This window comes from Otolemur garnettii, unplaced genomic scaffold (assembly GCF_000181295.1).
Source record: "Otolemur garnettii isolate 467f Iridium unplaced genomic scaffold, OtoGar3 scaffold00065, whole genome shotgun sequence".
Lineage (NCBI taxonomy): Eukaryota > Metazoa > Chordata > Mammalia > Primates > Galagidae > Otolemur > Otolemur garnettii.
The window spans coordinates 5,671,610-5,680,721 of NW_003852460.1; positions in this window are offsets into that span (position 1 = coordinate 5,671,610).

The following is a 9,112-nucleotide window of genomic DNA, read 5'->3' on the forward strand; positions in this document are numbered from 1 at the left end:
ACATTTTTGTCTCCAAAGCAGGATTGGTCCGATTGGTCGTTCTTCTCCCCACTCCATCCTCTGCAGAGCCATCTGCTTAGGTGCCCTTTCCTGACTCCATTTCCCTCCTCCTCTGGGTGTCTCTGACCCTGGACTCTGGAGTTAGGTCTCTTCTCTTCTGAGGGGACTGAACACTTCCAGTTCAGGGCCTTCTTTTGTTTTCGACCTTGGTTGCAGCCCTTAGTTGGCTAGGTATAGTCAGCTCCCCAACTGTGCCCCGGATCCTTTTTTAAAAACTCTTTTCCCAGTCAGTTATCATTTCCTTAACTTTCCCCCTTCAACTAGACCCCTGTGAATGCATGAGTGAAAATAAGGGGAGGTGCAGGAGAGAGGGGCGTGACCTGAAGTCACCGTCCAATCTTTGTAGGGAACGTAATATCCAGGAGACAGTGGTAGCTCAGGTGATGTTTGAGAACTCCGTGTTCCTCATTAGCGTCAACTGGATTGTGGACCTTGGTTCAGGCACCTTGTTTCCAGTCACATGACCACCGTGCATTGCCCGGCTGCCGAGGGTGTGTGAACAGCCCCGTACTGGCATTATATGGCAAGACTTTCAGCTGATGGGGGGGTTTGGCCGTGCTTTTCACTGGGCGATAAATCATATGCTTTTGCAGAAATACAGGGGGGAAGGTTTTTGTTCATTTTCTTTTATCCTTTATTCTTTTGTTCAAACTGCCTCCTCTGTGGCTCATAAAACAGCCACAATGTACATTAAACAATTTATAATTTACAGTCATTGTCGGTGCCTTGTTTTTTGCAGAGAAATCATTACAAGATTACAGTGTTGGGCAAGTTGCTGATCAAATGTGGCTGTGCTTATGGATTGAAAGAAGTGATTTCTTCTGTCCTTTCCTATGCCACTCAGCAGAGGCACCACTGGCTTAGGGTGGAAAGATCTCTCTCTTCTTTCTGCCTGAGAAGTGAGAATGCTTCAGTGATGGCCCCTGAAGAGCATCGGGCATGATGGGTTCGTGTTCATTGTGCATGCCCAGAGCCTTTGTGCAGCGCCTTGTGAATAGTGCATAATAGTGACTGTCATGAACTAACCTGAGGTTAAACTGCTCCTCACAAAGCTCATGGTATAACTAAAATCCAGGGTCTCAGAGAAGAGGTGGCGTCTGTCATCATGCAGATAAGTATTTCTAATAAAGTTTAAACTCCTGAGGAATTTGCCTTCATCCCCAGCCTCCTGTGAGGACTCATTCATAGGTCGGGAGAAGCTGAGAAGTCTTGTCAACACCACACCAACAGGAACAGAGATGGATTCTTTCCACCCTGAAATGTTATACACCGGCACAGCGGCCATAAGTGGCTAGAGCTCTCTAGGAGCATTTGAAACCCGAGGCTGGAGAAGAGCTATGCAATGCAGCACTGATAGAATCAGAATTTTATTACAGGATTTCCATCCCAGCTATGCTATCACCTCAAGCAAGTAATGCAACAGCAACCTATTTTTTGGATGAATGAGAACAAGTTGATTCATATGAATCGCTCCCTGCTTTCCATCAGTGGAACACAAGTAGCTAATGCTTTAAATTAAGTTTAACTTTTCCAATATGATGATTGACTATTTTGATGGCTCTGAGATCTAGATTTATTTAATAATGGATTATGACAGAATATTTTCTAAATGTCTTTGTTACCACTACCATTTCACATTAAATAACCAAATAAAATATCGGAGCCTAACAATTCACATTTCTTTATTATGTTTTCATCAGCTGAATTTCTTTTAATTCTTACCAGCAGAGTACTTCCGACTAAATTCATGTTAACTTGGCTACTAAAAACATCACTGGTATTTCTTGTTTAAAAAGATGTACGTCTGCGCATGCCACTAACAACAGAGCTCATTGGCAATATTAACCCACACAATGGTACACAGGTATCGGTGAACCATTTATATGGGCGGAAATAAAAGTTGAAAATATGAACAAGTTGTGTTTCAAAGTGCTTCAAATAAGGGAGATAGAATCATCAGAAGAAATAGCAAAGTTCTGAAATGGTGTTCAAGGCTGACGCTGAGAGAGGGACTGGGAAGGGTGAAGGCAGAACCAGAGGTTCTCAAATGCTGGCTCCCTGCTTCCCGGGGCTATTTTCGAAATTTGAGTGGGGGGCATATGGCTTGTCATCATCACAGGGGGATCGCCCTGGCATTGCCATGCACAGTAGAGCTCTGCTCAGTAAAGTTCCCCACAAGGTTTGAAGGACGCCCAGGAAATACTTGTATGATTCACCAATGCTAAGAACAATCTTCATTTTACATAGAAACTCAAGGTATTCTTTTTATGGTTTTTATATATACGACATACTCTAGGAATGCAACCAGCGGGTAGCTTGAGGGAACATTTTATTTTATTGGGAATCTCACTAGGAATTTTTCACTGCTTGAGACAATCACATCACTTCAGTCAGTGCCTCTGGCTGGCTGAGTTGCTCGTCCACCCTCATACATCAGGCAGGTGAAATTGATGTACTAATGGCAGATTTGTAGCTCTTTGTTTTTAAAGTATTAATTTTGTAAAAAAAAAAAAAAAAAGTACCCTTATCATTTAGTTGAGCACTGGCTTCTCTGTGTCCGAGGTTATTTTTATGAACAGGAGAAAGCATGTAAGAGCCTCAGTTCTGCTGCTGTGCCCAGCACCTACATGTTTGATGCAGGGCTTACTGTAAACTGGGTTGCCTGTGTTTCTGCTTTATGGTGCATTGGGGGCCCCATTTCCTAGCAGATTCATGATAATGTGTGCACGTGGGCTATGCACCTGCAGACTTCATGGGGGGAAGTTTGAAAGGAATGAGGACCTGCTTGCGTGGAGAGAGAAGAGCCACGGATACAAGACCCAGGACTGGAGGACCTGTAGGCAGTGGGCAGGGCAGAGATCATACGTGGAGCTCGGGAAAACGCATCAACTTTAGGCTTCTGGGAAAATACACTTAGTGACCTGGAGAGAGGACCCGATGCCCATGGCCTAAGTGAGAAGGAAGTGGATTCCAGGAGAGGATAGGAATAGACTCCCTCCGAACCTCAATGTGAAAATGGACACAAGGAGTTTTTCTAAACCTAAACAAAAATCACCTGTTAGGGACAAGGCAGCTTTCTGCTGCAGGCATGAAGGTGACTGTGGCCTGTCCTAGGAGGGGTGACATCCTCTGTGGCTGAAAATACGCAAACATGGCCTAGGGAAAGACAAGAGGGCGTACTTCACGTTCACAAGAAATACGTCTGGTAGTGTTGCAGAAGGAGCTAATTATGTTTTTTATTGACTCTTAAAACTTATTTTTGAATTAGCAAATACAAATTGTCTCCATCTATCAAGTACAACATCCTGTTTTGAAGTATGTCCACACTGGGGGATGGCTAAATCACGAACCGGCACATGCAGAACCTCACATACTTATTTTTTGTGGTGAGGACACTTAAAATCTACCCTCTTGGTGATTTTCCAGCATACAGTGCCTTGTCATTAGCTGCGGTCACCGTGAAGCACAGCAGTCCTCTTAAACAATTTTCTCGTTTCTACCCGACATTGCAAATCCTTCAACCAACATTTCCCCAGTCTGCCCTCTTCCTCCCCTGGCCCCAGGTGACCCCCATTCTGCTGTGTCCCTCTCGGACTCAGCTGCGTTCTGCACAGTAGGTGAGCTCATGACTGTGTTTCTGTGCCCGGCATATTTCACTCAACATAATGTCCTCTGGGATCACACACGCTGTTCCAAGTAGCAGGAATTCCTTCTTCTGCAAGGCCCAGTAATATTCCACTGTCTGTGCATGTGTGTTTATATGTACTCACATTTTCTTTATCCATTCACCCGTTGGTGGACCCTTGATTGATTCCTTATTTTACCTCTTATGAATAGTGCTGCAGTGAACTTGGAAGGGCAGATGGGTCTTCAAAATACTCATTTTGGGTCTGTGCCCAGGAGAGGGATTTCTGGAACAAGGCGCCAAAAGTTCGAGGATCAAGACAGCTTTATAAGTTTCTAAAAACTTTACATATATTTAAATTTATAATTTTACATATATAATATAATATATTTATAATTACACCTAAATGTAAATGTATGGGCTACTTATATGTAAGTATAAACACATTCATAATTATGGTGGAAAATGGACCTTTTCCTCCACTACTCAATGTTTAACAATCATCCATCTGAACAAGATGAGATATTCATTTACGTTTTCCTTTTTATGTTCCATAGTTTTAATTAAATTCTCTAAACCATGTGGGATTAAACTTAGCGTTTGATATGGTGTAAAACTCTCCATCTGTTTATTTTACCCAATTTGCTAACCAATTGTGCTGATAACATTTATTGCATACTTCTTTTTATCTGTCTTCTCTAAGATAGTTTAATTAATCTCTGTCTCCCCCACTGAGTTATATTTAGTATATAATTTCCAGCTTTATAGTAGTTTCACAGAAGCTAAATTTTATTCTTACTGAGGATTGAGTGCTTAATTTAACCGGATATGACTCTACCATATATGTTAGAATATTATCTTGCACGCTGGCTGGGTGTAGTGGCTCATGCCTGTAGCTCTGTCATTTTGGGGGGCCAGCGGTTGAGGATCCCTTGACCTCAGGAGTTCAAGACCAGCCTGAGAAAGAGCAAGATGCCATCTCTACTAAAAGTAGAAAAATTAGCTGGGTTTTGTAGTGGGTGCCTGTGGTCCCAGCTACTCAGGAGGTTGCGGCAGGAGGATCACTTAAGCCCAGGAATTTGAGGTTGCTGTGAGCTGTGATGAAACCATGGCACTCTAGACTGGGTAAAAGATTGAGACTGTGTCTCAAAAAAAAAAAAAAAAAGAAGAAAGAAAAATTATCTTGCATGTATGAAAATGTTTCTTGTATCGAACACAGAATAATAGGTAAATGGTATTTGTGTCTTAAAATATTTTCTCAGCTTCTGTTTAATAGTGGACAGATATTGAGAGAACATACTTTGAAGATAGGCGAGACTGTTGGCCTCCTCGTGGTAACCACATGCTTTCATCTGACTTCCAATCAACTACACTGTTTTTTTCTTATTTGTCTCCACCGTCCTTATTGTAGGGGAGATTCTTCTTACCTGTTCTGAGAATAACAGTGACCAAAGACCCTTTGGTAGTAGAATGAAATTTCCTCTTGTTATTTCTCAAAGGCATTTCAGTGGGAACTTAGAAATTGCTGGAATCTCATCTCCAAGCCTGGCTGCATTCTCTAATAGCTCTCTGATTTGGAGTAAGTGACCTTCTCAGATTTGTTTCCATACATGTGAATGGAAGTAGTAACTTCTACATGGTCTGGTTATTTGCACAGTCCCCAGCACTGGTAAGCCTTCCGTGAAAATTGCCGCTCTTACTTAGTATTTACAATGTAGGGAAAAGCTCTGTTGGCTACTAAAAACCAGAGGTTCTCTTTTGCAAGAACTCTCATAGGTGGCTTAATAAATTGCTATTAAATGGGAGAGCATGTGGCTACCATGATAAATACCGATCACACATAGCAAGGCACAGACTTGGTGGGCGAGAACTACTTCCTTCTGGCTGTCCCAAATTTTCTGTGTCTTGAAACCTCTCACCTAGAAACGTGAATTTCCAACATGCAACCTTTTTGGAGTCAGTTACCCTGGGCGATTTCTTCTCTCCGCCAGTTCCCCAGTTCCCCTCTAACCCCTTCTCGACCAGGTGTTGAACTTCTGATTCAAGTTCCCTGCCTTGAATCTGCTCTGAGTCTTCGGGTGTGGGCCTTTTACAGATCAGTGTCTGTATTCTAACCTGGATTTCCCCCCAGGATCCTGGACAGAGCTTAACCCTGGTGGTTCCCTATGATCTGAAATAACCATAAATAATTCTGCAGAAATAGTTGACATCCAGTTTGTTCCTGGAGAACAATATTTCTGAGTTAGGGACCTTAAATTTTGGCACATTAGCAATGATATTTGGTGGTGAATTATAGTATCCAAAAAACCATGAATTTTAAAAGTATCTATGCATTAAAAACTTATTATTTCATAAATGTTTAAGGTAAAAATTAAGCAAAAGCAGCAGGATTCACTATTTCAGAGTAAGTAAAAATGGCCTGAAAATGAGAAAATTAACACATTATATTGGAACCTTATTTATTGAGAAATAAACAATGAACAAGTTTTATTTATAAATTGTACTAGTCCTAATTTGGAATTTTCAACCATGTTGTTTTCCAAAAAGCAGTGAAAACAGAACCAGCTTGCAATAATGGCAACAACATCCAAGAAACTATGGTTTACCTGGAAATCTCAGTCGATTTGCAGAGGGGAGTGTAACACTCTCCCCTCAAGCCTTGTCTTCACAGGCTTGCACTCCCACCAGGAACGCTCCCACCAGGACTTCATATTGGCTTTTCAGCCTTTGTGTCCCTGCCTCTGAATGAGTTCTGGTTTTTGAAACTTGTGACATTGTCTCAGCATGAGAACTCTGTGTTTATGGACTGGAGACCGGGCAGCTGTGGTGGCACGTGGTGGTCAAAGCCTTCATTTTATCATTCACCACAAGCAGTCCACAAAACGAACTTCCAGTAACGATGAGAATGTGCTTTTTGAAAGTAGTATCAAAATAATTATCTTTTTAGAATACTGGTATAGCATCCTGGTTTCTGAAAGGCATTCTCTGTTCCCATTTGAGTCACTTGGGACACACTTCTGAATCAGTCCCTTGGACCGTGGGTCCTGGCATGGTGGGGCCTAACCATACTAAGCCCTCCATTGAGGGGTTGGTTTACACAAAGCCTGGGTTGGTGGTTTTCAGCACTACTGACATCTGGAGCCAGGTGATTCTTGGGGTGAGGGCTGTCCCGTGCCCTGGCGATGTTTAGCAGCACCCCTAGCCTACACCCCCTCACTCTCACCCTAGTGGTGACAGCTAAAAGCATCTCCCAACATTGCCTAATGTACCCAGGTGGACAAGTCACCCTTGTTAGAAACTACTGAGCTAGATTATGTCCTTCTCATATCGAGGTTTGTCACTAACCCCTCGGTGTGGGAGACTTGGAAACGTGTCCGAAAAAAGTCTAGACGCTATGGACGCACCCATCACTATGACATAACTTTTATTGCCCAGGTGTTGCTAGAGGCAACTGTCCAGGCTGTTTGAACGCTAACTAGGCACTCAGAATTAATGTGCCCCAAGATCTTGTGGTCAAACCAAGGTGCTCAATGACCGTTGAACTGAAACTGTTGAGTCTAGAATAATGTGTTGCACAGCACTTTTAAAAATTAGCTTAATCCGATAAAACAGTGTCACGCTGGAAAATACTTTTAAAGAAGATAATTGTACCTGCAATATAATTATCTATACTTAGAGGTTCTTTAACAATGTAAAAAAGTCAAGATTATTCATTTCTTTCCTCTGAGACAATACTTCACTCCCACTCCTTAATCAATTCAGTTTCTTTGAACAGTGAGTACCTTTAATTCTGCAGACCGAAAGGTTGACATATTTCCTGAGTTATTCCCGGTGTCTGAGAATGTGTATTTTCACGGGTGTATTACCAAAAATCTCTCATTATTCAAAAGCAAATTTCTGAAGTCTTTAAAAAAAGTCTCATTGGTTTAAAAGAAATTTAACCCATGTAGTTTATTTTTTATTTTGAAATACTCCTAATCTGAAGAATAGTGGCAAAATACTCCAGGAACTTTTGTTTTCACTGGGCTGGTTGTGGATGTGATTCTTGTGAGTGTGTTTTCTACAAAGAAGGACATCCTCCTACCTGCTAACCACAATACGGCCGTGTAAACCAGGGACTTAACCTGGTATTCCAGCCACAGACAGATCCACTTCCAGTTTTGCCAGTTGTCCTCATAATGTTCCTTATAGTGAAAAGAATTGTACATTGTGTTTCATTTTCAAGCTTCTTTGCTCTCTCTCAATTCCAAGTCCTTCACCCTTTCCTCATCTTTGATGACCTTGATGTTTTTGAAGGTTACATGTCAATTATTTTATATGTAGGGACTCAGTTAACGTTTGGCTTGCGTTTGCTTGTGATTAGATTTAGGCTATGCGTGTAGGGCAGAAAAATCGCAAATGTCATTCTGTGTCCTTCTTATGGTGTCCTGTCTGGTGATGGATTTTCTCTTGACTGTGATTTTAACCTTGACCACTTGATTAAGACAGAGGCTTCAAGTGTCTCCACTGGGATCCACATTTTGTACTGAGGTGCTTTGGTACCACGTCAATATTTTGTTCTTCATCAACTTTGCACCCACCGTTTTTAGCATCCATTGATATTTCTTGAATTAATTATCATAAACATTATAATAATTGTCAGTGATATTCTAACGACATAATTTCTTCTATATTCATAAATTGACATTATATGGGAAAGAAGAACTTTCTCTTACCCCCATTTATTTATTTATCTCAACATGAACCCACGGATTCTCTTTGCATCAAATGAATTAGTCTGTTTCTCTCATTATTTATTTGACCCTCCTTTCCCCTCGACTCTAAATTTATTCATTCATTCGTCATGCATTAGGTCTTCTTTTTAGGCAGTCTCTCTCTTAGGTTTTTCCTTTCACTCTTTAATCTTTAGTTCTCTTTTCTACCTTCTAAAATGGTACACCTTGGATCTTTTCAAGTTTCATGAACCTTCCTTTTTTCAGTGTGGGTGAATAAGTGATTCATACTCCACCTAGGTTCTGAGCATCTTCCAAAGTCCCAAAACGTGAAGGAGTCACATGCAAAGTCTCACCATGGCATGTTCCCATATTTTTCTGCATATTGCCACATGCAGTGTTGTGACCTTGAGGGCAGTCCAGCATTCTCTGCAGTCACACACTCCCCGCTGGCCGCCTGGCTGCCTGGCCTGGAGCTCTGCTCACTGTGACGCTGCTCATGCTGATATGAACTTGGTGATGGTGGCCATTTGTGGACACTTGCTGAAGCCCTGCATATTCTTTTAGTGACTGGAGAATTATCTGATTTTATTTTTTTTAATTTTTTTATTAAATCATAGCAGTGTACATTAATACTATCATGGGGTACAGTGTACTGTTTCTGTATACAATTTGAAATACTTTCATCCAACTGGTTAACATAGCCTTCATGCCT